Genomic DNA, 18,276 nt, shown 5'->3' with positions numbered 1-18,276 from the left:
CAGAACTACTGACCATAAACTATCTCAAAGATGAAGGTTTTAAATCTGATCTTAAAAGAAGAGAACGTCATCCTGCCGTACCTGGACAGGCAGCTGGTCCAATCTAATTTCTATGTTCTCCATAACTGCTTACCAGTCAATACCAACCTGGCATTTGTGACAGTCTCAAAGCTTGCACACACAAAGAAGCACTAAAACACATAAATAGGGAGGAATACATTTTAGTTTGGGCCATCGCGTAATCCCTGGAGCATTGAGAAATTGGAGAAGAACAGATGGATGAATGGATGGATGGATGGACTGATGGACCGTCGGAAAAAAGACAGGATGACAAACCAGACTTAAGATGAGGCTCCAGTACTTTGTGACAGCCCAGCAGGCCTCCGGGGATTGCCAAAGCCTTGAAAGAAGGTGGGAGCCTCCATTCTTAACATGTGAGGAAGCAGGTCACAGATCTGTGGTCTGTGTGTGGCTTCAACCATCTGGTCAGTGAACAGAATCACAGATGCCAGTAACCAACCTGTCAAAGGTGATTTCGGATGCCATATTTTATTTACACCCCCCCATTTAAGCATGACTGAACACGTCTCTCACTGTTGAGCGCTACATTTTTGGAATACGTGGATTGCATATTATGTGATTGAGTGATCTAAGTCAATTAATTATCAAGTAATCTGAAAACAAACAAATAAATCTACTGTCTGTAGCTATTTCTGAGATCTACCAGCTATAGGCCAGATGTTTGCTAGCTGAAATACACATCTATCAAGGTGTCATCTCCTTGATGGGGCTCAGCGTGCAGTTGCACTGAGAACTTTGTGGCAAATATGTGTTTGCAACTCTCAGCAATGAGACATAAACAGAATCGAAAGGTCCATAATGAGGTTGAAGAAAAACGCATAAAGGAGAAATTGGATATCAAGCAAACGACAACACATTTCCCTTTTTTAATTCCTATTCTGAGCCTCTCTGTACAGCCCCTGAAAAATATTTGATTAACCGTCATTCATAGGACAACAACTAATATATCACCGTCCACGCAGTGCTACTTGACATGAGCACCTCGGCAACCACGAGCCACTGGCCAAATCTGAAAAACATTTGAGCAGTTAAATTAAATTACCCACTAAAACGAACGTTTTAATGTTTCTGATTTACCTAATGTGAACTATAATTAAATCAATTTCCTGAATGAAATGGAAGCATTTTCAATGTCTACACTTCTAACGTGAATTGACCCCTGTGTCGGGGAACAAAGTTTCCCGCGTGAAACAGCTGTGAGTTCTTGTTTTAAAGGTACATTGAAATGGTTTTATCCTGATTTTTAAGAGTCTTTCAGATTTTGAATCTACAATCAATCACCATTCTGTCAGGAGGTGAAGTGGTAGAAGTTGGACAGATGGATGAGCCACCGACATCGGAAAAGACGGTAAAAACAGAGCTAAACAACTAAAACTAGCAACTTTGTGATCTCAAAGTCTGTTTCAGGTGGATCATTTAATCTCAAGGACCAACTAAGCTAAACTAGGGATGTTTTTTAAGATCTCGCTTCTGTGTAGCTACACAATTTGTGGGAAATGAGAACCATTACTCAATATGGTCGGTGTCAATATTAGTGTGTGTTCCCTGGTCCTGTAGGCAGCCCAGGCTTGGTTCCTGGTCAGGGAAAGAGTCTACAGGCAGCAACCGGCCTGGAAGCCGGTGATGTTCTGGTTCGAGGTGCAGACCAAAGCGATTGGAACGTGGCCCGAGCGCAGCAGAGGTGCAGGTGCATTTCCAGACCGTGATGGTAGCTTCCTCACTCTCATCTGTTCTATGTACAGTCTGTTCATCCAAAAATATAATGGGTGGTTGTTCTGAACAGAATGCAGAGCGATATCCCTCTTCTTCGATTTATAATCGGCTACAGCGTAATCTGTCATGGAATTACAATCAGTCAATCGACCCGTTTTATTAAAGGCATGCTCATTGTGAGCAGCCTGACAGGTGATCAGCATTTCCTCTGCATTAATTCAAGCGTTAAAGCACTCAAGAACGTGCCGCACATTCGCTGTGTCATGCAATTTTCACATCTACGTGGCTTGAAATGCAGCACTTTCCCTCCATGATATGGCACATCATGCATTTAAGGCAATAAATATGTAAATGTGAGGACATGAAGAGCCCTGTAACATGCTAAATGTCTTGAGCTAAATCAATTTCCCACCAAAGTCTGAATAACGGTCGATCTCCCTGCCAGATAATTCATTTAGATGCTGACAAATTCTAACAATAAAAAAAACACACACGGCGTAACGGTGGAAGCCATTTAGCGTTTTTATAGGCAGTTTTGCCGCCATTTGGATGCTGCCAAGCTACTTGATTTGTAAAATGCTTGGACAAATGACGTGCAGTTACATCTTTAGCTTCTACTCTTGCTTTAGCTTTAACATAAGCATGTTGTCTTTCACTTCACTTTGGATTATTACCATTGAAGGTGCAGTGGATCCGACACCATTTGGATTCTGCTGCAGTTTAAAAGGTTAAATGGGGATATAGTAATGTTGTTGACAGACTGTTTTATGGATTGAGCTATAAATATTGATGGACTGGACTGTGGGCCCAAGGAAGCCCATCTGATGAAATGTTAATGAACTAATAAGCTTATTACAACCCTCAATAACATTATTGCAGTAGAATTTGGCTCTTAATCTTTAGGTTTTTTTCCTTAGATCATTTTTTTTTTCAGATATCAGTGCAAAGGTCAGAGACAATTATGTAGGAAGAGATGAAATGTAGTTCATTTTCTTTAGCTTCTTTTTGGGTTAATAGATCATTGGTGAACTTAAAGCTCTGTTTATTCTGTATTGATCCCTGTGCTTGTGAAGTTGGTGCATAAGCCTGTCTCTGGCACATCCAAACTTCTGCACCTCTTAACATTGCTGAGGTGTTATCCATCAATGTGCCAAGCAGCCTTTGTACCAGCTTGTCTTAACCCTGTAGACCTAAACACTGAAGATCTCAGATGCGAGGCCACTTAAACAACTACAATGTCGAAAGGCTTGTGTATCCTGGCAAAAAGTACAGTAGCAGACGACAGAACAGTTTTTAAAATGGAACTGAAAGCAAAAGGTCTACCTATAGCAAAGGAAAATGTTATTTATTACATTGGTTAAAGTGAATTCAGTTGTAACCATAAAAACTGAGATAACTTTTCACTTTATAGTCACATGGCCAGAGTTCATGGCATGATAGGTTGATTTTGAGCGATCCGTATTATTAGAGAAGCTTCGTGGAGATGAACATGAATGGAGATGAATTCCCAATATTCATACCTGGAGTAGCATGTGATAGAAATCAGTAGCTGCTTTCTCCTGTCACCTGCTACCCCAGCTTATCTTTAGAGGGTCCATTAAACTCACAATAAAACTGTGAGAGGCAAAGGGAATGTACGCATAGATAATATTACATCGTAACTGAAATATTGCAAGGGTTAGAGAACCATAACTAGAGTTTCAAAATATGATGAGGCAAGACTGAGGAATAAATGTTGGGAGGCTTAGAGACACGCATGGATGAGAAACCTCTGTGTGTGCAAGCCAGTGAACCTGTAATCATTCAGCAGGAATGCCAGAGATGTCGTCTATTATTCATACCCCCCCCACACTTCGCTATCTTTCCATATAGACTCCTGTCATTGTGTTAGGACACAAGAAGAGAAGAGCCGGGACGTACCTGTAGGGGGGTTTCGTTCATGTAAAAAATACTTGTGAATTCTTAGCAGAAATCTAGTGCTTTATTCATCCAATTATGTATCTACGGATGCCCGTCGAAATTGTTGTTTTATTCATGCAGAAAGTAGAAAATTCGTGTTTAATGGCTGAGTTGAGCAGTATTACACCCTTTTCATGAATCACCCCATTTGCTCGCTTCTCGAGCTGCCTGCCTGCTGTAGAGTGCCTGGTGCACACGATTGGACAAACTAGTTTTTACCAGCTCTGCTCCCGTTCCAAGTGAGTGCCTTTGACATAAAGGTTTCTGCACATGCATGGTCGCAGCCATAGAAACAGGAACATGTTTTCATAGCAGTCCCCATCATGGAAGCTCAAACCAACTGTTGCATAATGTGTGATCAACCTGAAACAGGACAAATACCAAAATTCAATGCGAGCCCCACATCCAAGCTCTCAATGGGTTGGATATCTCGATCCAGGCCTTGTATTGGCAAATCTGCAGCTGTTGGAAGTTCTTTGGAACACCATGCACGACCTGGATGACCCAGATCGTTGTAAATGAGGCATCAAATCAAGATCAAACCTGTGCTGAGATCATGGCATGTGTTTGAGCACATCCCACAGGGTAGAAGGTTCAAAGATTTGGTTTCCTCTACCTCTACGCTCTTGTGTGAAATCTTCCAACATTTCAGACATCACAAATTGGAGCTTCAGGACCACTATCATTGCAGGAATGTGATCGAAGGTCCGGGAAATAACACGGATTCTTGTAATCTTCCAGAAACAGAAGAAACTGAAGATGGGCTTTGAAAGGCTCAAAGACAATGCAGCCAACAGAATAATATAAATGCCAACCTTGAACCTTAGAGGAAGCAATTCGATTCACAGACATTGACATCGTGCGCAGCACTGCACCATTCCTTTGTGGCGCCTGTATGATTTTCTTTTTTGTACTTTGAGAAATGACGGCATATTCGATGCATTCATTCCTCTATCTTCATAAGGTATGTTCCAGGAAGTTGTGGCTCTGGAAACAGCAGGCAGAGACTACTCTAACCCAAATCTCCTCCTGCTGACCTTTTTCCTGTCCCTCTCCATCTTATGTGAACCTCGCCAGATCCACTGACCCATTAGAGGCCGACGTAAGGGTCATGGCTTGAGTCCATCCTGGTCCAGGAAGGTGGCTACAATCTAAGGTTCACATACTCATACAATGAGTACTGAAACAAACCAAGGAGACAGTAGATGGGATGTTGTAGATAGAGGCAGAAGTAACATAGCTGCTATATGATGAGAATAATGGCAAATTCCATCCATATCCGGGGCTCAGGGGTTTCAACTCTGTAAAGAGCTGATATATGGAGAAAAACAGGAAATAGAGATGAAAGTGATTGGTGGAAGCGCCAGGCAGTATTAACAATGAGACTTTCTGTTCAAGCAAGGCACACACACGTACACACACATCACGCACACACAGCCACAAAGAACTGTCGGAACGCACAGGAAGGCACACAAACCCAGGAACACACTCGGAGAATGCGGCGGTCTTGTATATATAACCTTCAAAGCAGGAGAGATCCAGAAATGAAAAGACGATAACACATAAAATAACACACATGCACGACAAAGCACGCAAAATTGTACACACTTGTGCGAAATGTCATTCATCTGTGGTTATATCAAAGCCTGGCTGTGTGTCATTGCCACAGCAGCTGGCAATGATTGACAGGGAAAGGCTTCCGCTGTGATTTACATGACAGCCGGAGACAACTGCACACACACACACACACACACACACATCCTTGTTTTTCCATCTTTGTGAAGACTTTCATGGAAATAACACATTACCCAGCTCCCTAACCCTAATAATCACAACAAATCCCCAAACTGGGCCTTATCCTAACCTAAACCCCTTTCTAACCTCAGCCTACAGGGTAAAGACAAATCATGCCTTATAAATTGTTGTGAGGACCAGCATAAATATCCTCGCTTCCCAAAATGTCCTCGCAACTCCCAAGAAGAATGAATATTTTTGGTGCTAAATATGTAGCAAGAACAAGAACACACCCACCCACACACACACTGACACCCACCCACACACACACACACCCACACACACTGACACCCACCCCCACACACACTGACACCCCCCCCCCCCCCCCCACACACACACTTTGTATCATCTTTGTCTTTTTAATACATTTAACAAAAAATATTTTTGTCAGAGTGATTCTTTATAGTATCTCTGAATATTGTGGCAGCTTTGGTTGATTAAAGAATTTGGGGAGACTGAGCCAGACTGGAAATCTCAGCAGGAAGTTCTGGAGCAGTTCAGTAAATACTGACAATTCCAAAATTATTGTGTGGAATTTGTGGACTTGAGTGTCCTGTAAGTGTGTGTGTGTGTGTCAGAGAGAGAAATAAAGAGTTTTATTCTGTCCAGAAGCCAGGCATTCATAATTATAAAACGATATTAAATATTATATTCATTATTATAAAACAGTGAATTTTGAGAACAAGGACAAGAGAACTAAAGGATTTTAAATAGAATGGAGAATATAGGATAAAGATAAAAAAAAGAAAAGAATGCCACACATGCAAGAATGCTGGAATGCCAACACAGATAATTCACCTGCAAGAACACGAGTGCTTGAAGTGGTTCCGGAAGATTTAATTGCTCCAGTCTAAGTGCTTGGCTGTGGTGATCAGAAGAGGTTTTAATGATGCTGCTAAAGCTGTCGCCTTCAATGTGTGGCTGTGAAATCAGCCACTAACTGAAAATATTACAATAAAATGGTAAAAAAAAAGCAAAAAAAAATCAGAGCAGAATGAAAGAAACAGTTTGTACCAATGATTTTCCCCCACCACCTATGTGGTTTGTCTAGGTAAATTACACTTTACGTGTAATTACATTTTTTTATTTCACTCTCATTTCGCCACCATCCCTTCCCATCCACGTCACGAAAAAATAGCAGAACCGGAATAAACTACAAACAAACCAAATGCAGCAAGGTGAGCCTAGTTAGGGAGCAACTGCGTGGTGTTGGAGCTACTATTGGGCTGATCGTGATGCACAAACAGCAGGTTGGTGTGATCTGAAAACTCGTCCAGTGGCTCTGTTTTTGGACGTTCCATTCCTCGTCTACACAGAAGAAAAGGGGACCCAGCAGGTGAACCAGTAGACAAAGAGACGGCCATTAATGGGGAGAGAAACTCAGGACTCAGCTGCAAAGTCTGATACGAATAAAGGCCACTGGGGAGAATAGAGACAACTGTTATCCAAAGCGAGACAAGAGGCTGTTTAGTGTCCCTGTTGTAGAAGTCCCTGCAGTCTTCTTGGAATTGTGTGACATAGACGATGCTTTGTGTGTGTATTTTGTGTCTTGTTCTTCGGGTGTACCACTGTCCTTCAGGTGTGTTGGTGGGTTTGAAGTGTAGCGGAATGTCATGTGTCTAAAAGGTCCTCCGGAGATTTTCAAAAACTTCCATACAGGTAAGGAATAAAAATTCTGTGATTCTTATTTTTCGCTTCATCCCAGTTAGGGTCACTTTTCATGTAGTGCTGGATGAATGCCCAATCTGGGTAGAGAATGGCCCAAAACACAAGAGCCAGGACTCATCAGTTCACCTACATTTAAAGGAAACAAGACACTCTTTTTAGGATGGCCGAATTCAGGTGCTAGCCAGAGAACATTGCTGGTTTGAGAGGGGTGTCAAAGAAGCCATTCGTGTCAAGTTGGGAAAACCATGTTTGAACCACTTACAACACAGTCCAACACTCCCTCTGGCAAAGATCACACCTTCACACAGGATCTTGTGACTCATCACCATGAGATCCTACACACAAAGGGGGAGCACCCACAAGCGAAATTCGAGCCCCTCTCACACTGCACGAAAATCCCTGGATTGTTCTGGATAGACACGGGTCTTTTCTACACATCATGGCAATTTGTCCTCGGTTGGAAAGCCCTACCAATAACCTGGGAAATTCCAGTCCCATCCCATCCCATCAATTGGGGATTGTATATACATCTACAGCTTGTGTAGCTAAATGGCTCAACTGACAAGATCACGATATCCCAGCTTCTGTGGAGGAAAGAATGAGCCATGGCACATTTCTGTCCAACTGCACACAGCTTGATGAATGGAAAGCTACATGGAATAACACATCTGTTAAAATCTCAAGAATGTCTTAAGAGTTTCCTTGAACTGTGTGGGCGTGAAAGTCAAAATAGAATAAAAAAAAAAAAGGGTAGAAAGTTTAATACAAACGTGTGTGCAGGGGATCAATTTCTCCATTCATGTGTGGGGAAATGCAAACGTACATCACATCCAAGACATGTCCTTTGATCAGATGATAGCAGTGATGATTACTTCTGCCATCTGGGTGTTGCTCATAAGTCTAATGGATTCAGAAACACGTCCAAGACCCCTGGGCCGGGTAGGGCCAAGCTTATGTGGTAGAAACACAGATGCAAAATTGTCATATTTGTTGTAGCACAAACCTGATTTATCTTCAGAGATGCACAGATGTGGCTTCGGTGGTACATTTAAAAGGCTGTTAAAGGCAAAAGGCAAAACATATCAGATATGATCTGTACACAATGAAGAATAGTTATTTTTCTTTCCTACGTCTTGTCAAAACAAAGACTTTAATTTGAGACCCCCTGGGCATAGCTTACATAGCTAGCATTGCTAAAAAAAGACAGAGATAACCACTTAGCTTTAACACACACTGTAGAATAAACTCCACTGAGTGATTTCACATGTTTTCTCTTTGGGCAAATCACTTCCTGCACTTGCATTATGGATGTTTTCAAAACTTAGATTAAATAGGGGGAGGGGGGGGGGGGGGGTGTCTGTTCTTTTTTTCCTTCTTTTCGAAAAGACTGAATAACCAACTACGCACAGTATTAAATTGTTCCTGATCTGTTCTGCATGCATTAATCCTTCCACACTGACAGTCAGTCATCAGCGGAGGAACATCAGGAGCATAATGCCTTTCCGTGTTTTCCTCTTTATTCTTCCATGGCTGAGAATTACCGGTGTGCAGGGGGATGAAGCAATCTATCAATGCCTCTCTTTTCTGATTCACTCCTGTCTTCCCTGACATCTAGCAACATTTAAAGATCCATATAAATTCATTATTAGTTAATTACCCGATACATCCACACTAAAAACTAAAATGTAGCCTAGGGTACAAATGAGTGGGAATGCCTCCGGAGAAAGGCTCTAATAAATTTAGCTCAATTGCTTTATCAATAATAAAATGCCACCAAAATGTATAGAAAGTAGTGATATTTTAGAGCAGTCAAAAAGGATAGAATAGAGGACTCCAGATCCAGCATTCGCTGAGTCAATTTCAAATTCAAAGACAGGTTTTTAAAGTTTGTTTTGTGGAAAGTTGTTGAGAACTGTAAAGAATTGCACTGGGGTATTGGGAGTGCACAGAAAAATGAAGGCAGAATAAACACCATTTATTAAAAAAAAAAAAAAAGTGGGTATGAGAGAGTACACCCTTACCTATTCATCAAAAGTTGCACTATGTCTTCAAATGGATGCAACGAATCAAGATGGATTCTCAAGTGATGCTGTTCATCATGGAACTTTTCATTATGTTTAAATGCCATGTTGGTCACATGCTCACCTCCAAAGCCGAATCTTTGGACATACAATGCAAATTTTCTGAGTTCTGCAATACACACAAATTGTTGGAATGCTGACTAGCACTCAGAGACTGAACCCCAAAATGCAGACATGCAAGATGAAAGTGGAGTCTTTGAAGTCTTTACTAAAGAAAGGAGGCTGTACAAATTAAGTTTCAGACTCCTGAACCTGAAATGACCATGAAGAATTAACAATGAAGGGAGAAGATACCACTGGCGTTTCTTAAACTGGCAGCGAGCAGGGGGACAAGACGACCCTTTAACGAGCTGCTGACCAGACGATGAGCCACAGCTGCGCCGACATGGTGGTGGGAAAAGGCCCGATCACCACTCAGCACGGAGGAAAACAAGACCATGGGGGGGCAGACAAAAACCAAGGAGTCCGAACACAAATGGAGTCGCCTTCGGATGGAGAAACTGCCTGATTTTCTTCAAAATCTTAATTTCTAATAGCAGCTCAAAGATAAGTCCGACTTTTCCTGTTTTGTGCTGATTAGCACACTTGTATTAAAAAAACTTGATTTTAATTAAATATAACTGCATGTTTATTTTGAAAAGCTTCTTTAATAGATACAGAACAGAGACATAATGAATGCAAGGGGAATATTTTTTAAACTGAATCATCAAGTGTAAATCTTCCTGCCAATTTACAGGACTTGTTTTCAAGGACAAACAACTTGTTCAGCTCTAGACAATGAAGTAACACCACAATGAGGACATACGTGTACTGTACATGTGTTATTTCCATTGAATTATACTCTTTCATTGTACTGTATGTAATCTATTCTGACCATTGCTTCACCTTTTCATACCTTTTCATTCACTGCTACTGAAAGCTCCTACTTTTTCAACACGCCTCACTGATGGTGTTTATTCATTTATTTTTCTCCCTACGTCTTTTCGAAAGTCTACGCCTGGCTCTGGCTTTCATCTGGCTATGATAGAGCAAGACAAAGAAATAAAAAAAAAGTATAATAATGAGAGTGGAGATGTGGGGACAGGATAGAAATATTGTAGATGTTTCATATTACTTCCTTTATGAAAGAATTCCAGCCAGCTCTGCTTTTTGTGCCAAAGAAAAATAATTTTCGAGCCATTTTATTTTGATTTATTCATTTACCATAACAGCGCAGGAGTGGGCAATTCAATCAGTCACCTTTCCCATTCTCATTTTTTGGCTTACATTTCCCCCCCCGTCCTCTAATTTATGCTACAGGAACAAATGTTAGCTTGACCTTTTTGAAAATGATAAAGCGGGCTGACACACCCTGTCAGTTCATCAGACAAGTACTGATCACAGCCTCTAAATCTCACTGCCTTACAGGATTTATCACCACTAGACAATATCAGCTGGCAGTCGGAGTTTATAAAATGAAGAGTGTGGACCAGGTCTTGCATAATCATCCAAGACTGAATGTGCCAGGAGCCGTCCATATATTATGTTATAAATGTCTTCTGTGTTCTTGCTTTGAGTGTTCAATTTGCCAAAAAAGGCAGATTTTTACAAGTTGCGGTCAAAAATTTAGCGCTCAGTAAGTGTTTGCATAAATAGTCACCCCCGTCTTGCCAGCATTTAGGGGATGTACCTTTAGTTGCAGCTGTGCTCTTCAGTTCTGTTATTTTAAGGTAGAATAATGACATAACATTGCTTTTAAACAGTAAATATTCCTTATAAAGATGATAACGGCGTATACTGTTGACGCATGGCTTCCAAAGTACACACCAACACTGGGTTCTTCAGTCATCTTACTTGATGTTGTTTTGCCTGAAGACCTTTCTGTCAATCACAAAAATACAAATTGTAATCCTAAACAGCTTTACACCCAGGCAAATCTAGCGTTTGCAGACGCCGCCTTCACAAAGGTTCCCTTGGAAGCAACCCTTTTACCCAAAAAAAGAGACCTCCTTATCAACACGTAAACGTAGAGTGAGGAGCAGTGCTGCGGGCGATGTCAGAAAGGAACCACATTTCATGCAAGTGCACCCACAGAACTCAAAGTATATAAGAAACAAAAGCCAAAATTGATGGAAATAATACTCCAGATGAAAAAGGGAAATAACTTTCTTTCATAAGTTGAAAAAAAAACATCCAAGGCACATAAAAAGCCTTTATTGCCAGAGCTGGGCCATTTTTGTGCCTACGCCTACGCCCGGGAGTTAGGAAGGACAAGACCTTATAAATTACCAAGCCACCAATCAGGAGTATTAGCTTCAAAGAAGTGGGGCTCTGGTTGTAGTGTTAAAAAAAAACATGTCCTCTTTTTTACTGTATCAATATCAAAAATACAAGCCACTTACTATAAGACAAAGAGACAGGAAAACACAGTTAAAGCAGAGTGAAAGCTTCTGGATCTACAAGCTCCAGGCTACCAAACATCCAGGTCTGAACAAAGAAATTGATTTTAGTCTCTTCCTCTGATGTTTTGGTTCTCAGCCCGTCACCTTTACATTCCTGGATGTTGGTTTATTTCTTTGTTTTTTAGGTTGAATGCTGCTACCAGAACCCCAGTTCTGCCAAGAGGATGCACCTGATTGGTGACCTGAGAACTTCTCAGGAGGCGCTTTCCTTTCCTAAAACCCATTTGACTCCCTGACGAAGGCGTATAGCTGAACCACATCGTTTTTTGGGTTTTTTTAGGCTTATATGATCAACCTATAAAGGCTTTTTAACTGATTTTTTCAACTTATTACTATCCCCCCCTTCCAAAGAGCACCACCAAGAGAAAATATGTCTGTGCCCAACAAAGGCTCCTCGCTGAACTTTCTTTCAGATTTGTTTTCTTTGAGCCAAATGAATAAATCAAACCATAAATCCTTTTCTTCAGTCACACATTATGTGTGATGGCGTTCACTTATAATGGCATCAAACAAATTAAAGGGATCCGTTCTGAGATTTGCTTTTGTGTTGTTTGAAGAAAATGGCATTAGAATGACTCCTTTTACAAATCCTGTCATTTTAAATTCCTCCCATCTTTTGTTTTCACAGGAAAAACACTTGTTTTACTTTAAGTGTGGTTTTACGTCCGACCTAAAGCTCTTATCATGAAATTTGCATCATGAAGGATGAAAACAGTCTTTTCAAAGTCTGGCTCCCACTCATCCAGCATGCTGAAGAGCTGGCTGCAAATTAAGAGGACACAATAAAGAAAACCCAAGTTGTCTTTATCGTGGTTGAAGTGTCCTCCCCAACAAGCTCAGCCTACTGCGCATGTTCGGAGCACGTAATGGCATCGATGCCTTTCTCTAGTGTAATATTGACTGCATGTTTACAAAAGGCCCAACTGTGTGTTCAGCTTGACTTTACATTTAAAATCTCTCTGAATATATAACAGTGTTCTATTGGATTGATGGACTGAAGCAATGGGTCAGCATTTGGAGTCCAAACACGTGAAACTAAGACGTCACAACCAAAGCTGTAGTTTTCAAGCTTACCAATCAGGCAGTGGAGGTCACTCCTCAACACATGGACTGGTTTTGTTGGAGCATGAATAGAGTTGAGGGTGTGTGTGAAGGGGCATCCTCAGCTTTGCTCATTCCATCCATAGCTAAAATGATCGGTGAAATCTGTGAGCGCCACTTCTCTTCTGTCATTAATGAATGAGTATATGGAGTCATGACATAATAGAGCCTCGGCTGGTGACGTTAGGATTGCCACCTGGTGGAAGGCTGCTGTATATGTCATTTGCTAACATGTTGGGGAGAGTGTTCCTGTAACAGAGCTGGTCGCTGACATATATGGTGCATTTGGCAGTTATTGCAATGTTTTTTCATCACTAAACTCTACTAAACCTCTTTGAAACTGTAAACTTCAGTGAAAGCCAGCTTCTTCAATAAATAATGCCTCCGTTTTTACTTGTTCAGCGCAAAATATCCATCTTACACATCATTTCCCCACCACCCACCACTTGAGTGTCTTGAAAAATGACTGAACACTGCTCTAAACAGCTGCCCTACTGAGTAAAGAGTTAAAGTCGTTAAATGAAAGCAGAATTCATATACACTCTTCCTCCTCAGCTATAAATACTGTTAAACATGTTTAACTCCATTAATTAGGCCTGGGGCGATTCCCTACAGAGAGCGAGGAGGAAACGTAGCTTTGTGCAAACAATCCACGCGGCTGTTTCCATACATTTACTGATGCACAGCACGAGGTGCATTCTATTGTTGTATCATTTGGGTTCCGGAGTGCACGCAGCCTTGGGCAAAGGCAACACATGACATTAGAGCAAATGAGATCGCTAACATCATCCAAAGTATACATTCAAGCAGTCGTGACTTCACATTCTTTAACAGATTCACACAGCACGGCACACACCGGCACACTGCGTATGTGTGTGATCCATGAAGATATTCAGAGCAACAACTTAATGGAGATACAAGGTATTTTCACAGCTATGTTCAGAATGTGTTTCCTTTGAAAACAAATGTATACATCTGTTTAACTGGTAAAGCAGAAACCTTTGCAGACACCTACAGATTCATTCAAAAAGGTCATAAAAAGGTGGAACCACTAACCTACGGCACAAAGGTCACAAAAAAGTTACACAAATTTAAATATTGCTTAATTCAATAACCAGATCACCGGTTGTTCCACCCACTTCCGTTTCTGATGCTGTGGTAAATATCTACAACAGTTGGCGTTTCTCCCTGTTCTGCAGATGGAGACAGGCTGTACCAGCAGGAAATTCCAGTTAATTCCACGTCAACTTTACTTGTATAAAGTCTGTTACCATCAAGAATCGTCCCAAGGTACCAAGAGCCTGCATCGTGGTGGGAATAAGGCTTTTTTTATAGATGTAACTACACAAATCTAAACACGTGTGTACAGTACTGGTTACCCTGACACATTTAACAGTTACAGGCCAGGGGTAAAGCAACTGATGAGGACAGGCCTCCAGAACGCCATCATCTCTCTACCTTCTGCACACCTTGCTCTCCTGTAGAACCTTGCAGCACTGTGAGGATCAAGATCTTAGATTTCTCCAGTGCTTTCAACACCATTAAGCCCACTCTGCTGGGAGTCAAGATGGAGTTTGCAAGTGTGGAGCACCACCTCAAAGCTTGTACTCTGGACTCCTTGACCAGCCGAGGGCAGCATCTGAGGATGTGGGAACAGTCAAGGCTCCTTTTCCGTTCCCCCTTTACACCACTGATTTCGCACACAGCATCTCAACCTGCCATCTGCAGAAGTCGTCTGTGATCGGTGGCCTCATTATGGATCGACACAACTGGGAGAACAGAGGATTTACATGGGTTTTGTGGACGTAGCAACAGAACCACCTCCATATGAATGTGGTGAAAACCAAGGATCTGGTTCTGTGTTCTGCTGGGCATCTCTGCTGAGTATGAGAAGAGGCTGCACAGACTGGTGAGGAGGGCCAGCTCTGTCCTGGACTGCTTCCTGGACTTAATGGAAGAGACAGAAGGATAGTTGCTAAGCTGTCATCCATGTTGAAGACCCTGTCTCACCCCCTCCACGACACTCTGACAGCACTGGGAAACACTGCGAAGGAGAGATCCTTCCCGCCTACTGCTGCCAGACTCTACAATGAGCAGATCTGATAGGCTGGACATATAAACCAAACCTACGGGCAATAACACATTCTACACTCACTCTTTTCTAAATCGGTGTAATGACTTACAAATTTTCCAACAGAGGCCCATATTGTGTACAGCTGTGTGCACTTATTGTGTGTATTTCTCCTGAAATGCACATGGACCTCTTGCTCTTCTCTCAGCGCTGTTCCCTTTGCATGCTGATTACCCTCGCTATCCTTTTGCCACATCAACATTTTAGATTTCCCCTTTCTGAGATGAATAAGGGATTATCTTATCTTATTGCATGGGGAGGGTGAACGTTTTTAATGGAAGCATGTTGGGTCATGGCTGCTGAAACCCTTTCAATCTTAAATCCCTTACTTCCTGTTGTAATCGCAAAGGTAATCATCAGTTAGGTGTGGGTCAGTTTGTCAAAAGTTTGTTTTACACATTGTCAGTAACCTTTGTCCTGCTGAGAGTTAGAAGCTGCTTTTTCAAGGGAGTCCTGGCAAAGAGTGGAGACACAAGGCTGGACCGCCAAACTATTGACGGACATCTATCTCCCTGTCCGTTCTGCCTTCCGAAAGGCAAAATCTGTGCATACAATCAGTTTAATTTATTCATGTTTTAACCTAATGTCCTAAGAGGAGATATAATTAATTAAGGCCCCGGTCCAGGGATAAATAGTGAGGCCTTGCAAAGGGGGGAGAGTTCCATTAACTAAAGCAACGAAGCATGGCCACTGCTGGCTCATCACTATCTGCTGCTGCATCGAGTCCAAATTCTGAAGAGAAGGTGAAACAAGATGAGGTGCATCCCAGATGAGATGGAGAAAGTCGCGCTGAGTGCAAAGCAGGGATAAATCAGGGAATATCACTTCACACAACACAGTTTGATCAGCAGATGATTCGTCAGCAAAGAGCCGAGGGACCAATACATTTACCGTTAAAGCAGCAGTTTCATATTTTACCCTGATTTATGATGTTTAAAAGGCATATCACTCCCTAGTTACTGGCAGGATTGTTAACAATATATTAGTTCTGGTGTCCGTTTATTTGAATCTAACTAGACTTATAGAACAATTACAGCCAGCTTTTATGGGCGGGGGTTCTCTAGATGCTCATCATGCAGCACTTGATTAAGGTAGAGAATGTGTTTATCTCTCTGTTTTGTCCATCTGTTTCTAGAACTATTAAACACATGTCTTTCTCTCTTATCCTGGATTTGGACTCATCCCAGGAGCTTCTCAGTGTCCCTCATTGCTCCCTTCCCCCTCCTCCTCTTCTTTAAAACCGCTGCAGACCACCGAGGAAAGTGCTGGTAAACAGTTATACACGGTCCATTCCTCAGGGAGCCAAGGTCACTGTGTGTGTGTGTGTGTGTTTGTGTGTGTGTGCGCGCACCTGTCTCTTAGAATATGAACAGAACAAATTAGATAGACTGAAGTCAAAGGGGCCTGTCACCAGAATAGTGGTGGTTTGTGTGAGGAGACACAAATGCATATTCATCCTAGAACATTATGTTATATATGCTACCCACAACTGGGAGGTATAAAAGTTGGTGTCACAGATAGCAGAGCTATTGTGCAGGAGCTAAGTCCTGTTCCGGAGCTGCTGAAGCAACTGAAAACACGGCATCATTGGAAAACTGAAGCTATTTTGATTGAAGGAGTGGGACAGATTAGCACCTGCACCACCACCGCCACCATGGTTTTAGCAGTTACTGCTGCATAAGGATCTGAATAATTTTACCACTCAGTGCCGCTCAGTTCTGCACTCCACAAGCCAATTTCCCTAATGTCTGTCACCTGCAACACGGCCTCCTCTACCTGTGGCTCATTATGTGCCATGCCCTCAACGGCTGCTTTTACACACATTACAGGGTATCCTTTACCGTGGCTGGTCCACAGCGAACATGCAACATTTTTCCAGCACTTGATAGAGATTGGCTGAATACACAGGTAAAATTTCACTATATAATTATATGTTAATCCATTAATCAACCAATTGATCTTTATATTGCATCTGTTACAATCAAGATTGCCTCCAGGCGCTTTCAGAATCAGAGGAGATTAACCCCAGGAAGCAACAGAGGAGAGGAGAGGAGAGGAGAGGAGAGGAGAGGAGAGGAGAGGAGAGGAGAGGAGAGGAGAGGAGAGGAGAGGAGAGGAGAGGAGAGGAAGCCATGAAGGGGTGACAGAAGCCTGTCAGGTGATCATGTTTCTGGACCCTGGCAGCCTCGACCTATAGGAGCATAAACCAGAAGTTAGCTTAATAATTAGATGATCCTCGAAAAATGATAAATATTCTATAATATAATAAGTGGAATTACTGTGTTATAAGCTTTATCAAAAAGGAAGGTTTTAATTCTAATCTTAAAAGTAGAGATGGAGTCAGCCTCCCATACCTGGAGATGGAGCTGGTTCCACATCAGGGGGGCCTGGTAGCTAAATGCTCGGCCCCCATTCTACTGTTAGAGACTCTGGGGACCACAAACAAAGCATCAATCTAAGAACGGAGCGGTCTATTGGGATTATAAGGTGTCATTAGTTCAGCCTGGAAGTAACAAATGCTGGAACAACTTGTTGGGTCAATAATTTCCTAATCTTTGTGATGTTTCTCAAGTGAAAAAGGCACTTCTAGAGACTGTTTTAATGTGTGAGGTAAAGGACAGATCTCAGTCAAAAGCTACTCCAAGATTCCTCACAGAGAGACTAGATGCTAAGGAGATGCCCTCTAGAGTGATCATGTGATCTAATCTATCCCTGAGAGGTTCAGGACCAAACACCATGACCTTGGATTTGCCTGAATTAAGGAGGAGGAAATTTGAGGACCTCTGAGACTTTATGTCTTCAAGCCAAGCCTGGAGCTTCACTAACTGCTCTGCCTCCTCTGGTTTTATGGATAAATAAAGCTGAGTGTCATCAGCATAGCAATGAAAATGTATCCCATGCGGGTGAATAATGCTTCCTAAGAGGAGCAAGTGCAAAGTGAAAATGATTGGTCCAAGTCCAAAACCTTGTGGAACTCCATGGTCAACCTCACTGTGGGAAGAGTGAATGCTGTGGACATGATATGTCATCAGTAAGTTAGCTCTCTAAATGAATAAAAAAATCCTTAGTCATATGACCCTGCACCGCTAGTTAAGTGCTTTGTTTGCTGTAAAAACAGATGGAAGGGGTAGCATCTTAAAATGTGCATATAGAGGAAGACAGATGGAGATACAAGTGTCTCCTGATGTCTGTGGGTGGTAAAAAAGGAACCGAAAGGATTGTTGTGCAAATATCAAACAGACACACTCTATTTACATTCCAAATACATCACATCCCAATCCTGGCAGACTTTCTCATCCATAATCCA

General features: G+C 41.9%; 1 long non-coding RNA gene across 4 annotated transcripts in view; it reads right to left on the bottom strand.

Annotated features, from left to right (window-relative positions):
- The window catches only part of LOC115253352 (uncharacterized), a 219,730-nt gene that overhangs the window by 50,697 nt on the left and 150,757 nt on the right, over nt 1-18,276 (bottom strand). The window contains exon 4 of one of the 4 annotated variants that reach the window (XR_003891678.1): nt 9,672-11,156. The exons of 2 other annotated variants lie outside the window; for them this stretch is intronic. This is a non-coding gene — a long non-coding RNA (uncharacterized lncRNA). Of the gene's footprint in view, nt 1-9,671; nt 11,157-12,823; nt 12,925-18,276 lie in introns of those variants that run through there. One more of the 4 variants, XR_003891680.1, reaches the window with a different exon arrangement.

Source organism: Takifugu rubripes, chromosome 17 (genome assembly GCF_901000725.2).
Source record: "Takifugu rubripes chromosome 17, fTakRub1.2, whole genome shotgun sequence".
In the NCBI taxonomy this organism is placed as follows: domain Eukaryota; kingdom Metazoa; phylum Chordata; class Actinopteri; order Tetraodontiformes; family Tetraodontidae; genus Takifugu; species Takifugu rubripes.
This window is presented reverse-complemented; position numbering and strand designations above follow the sequence as displayed.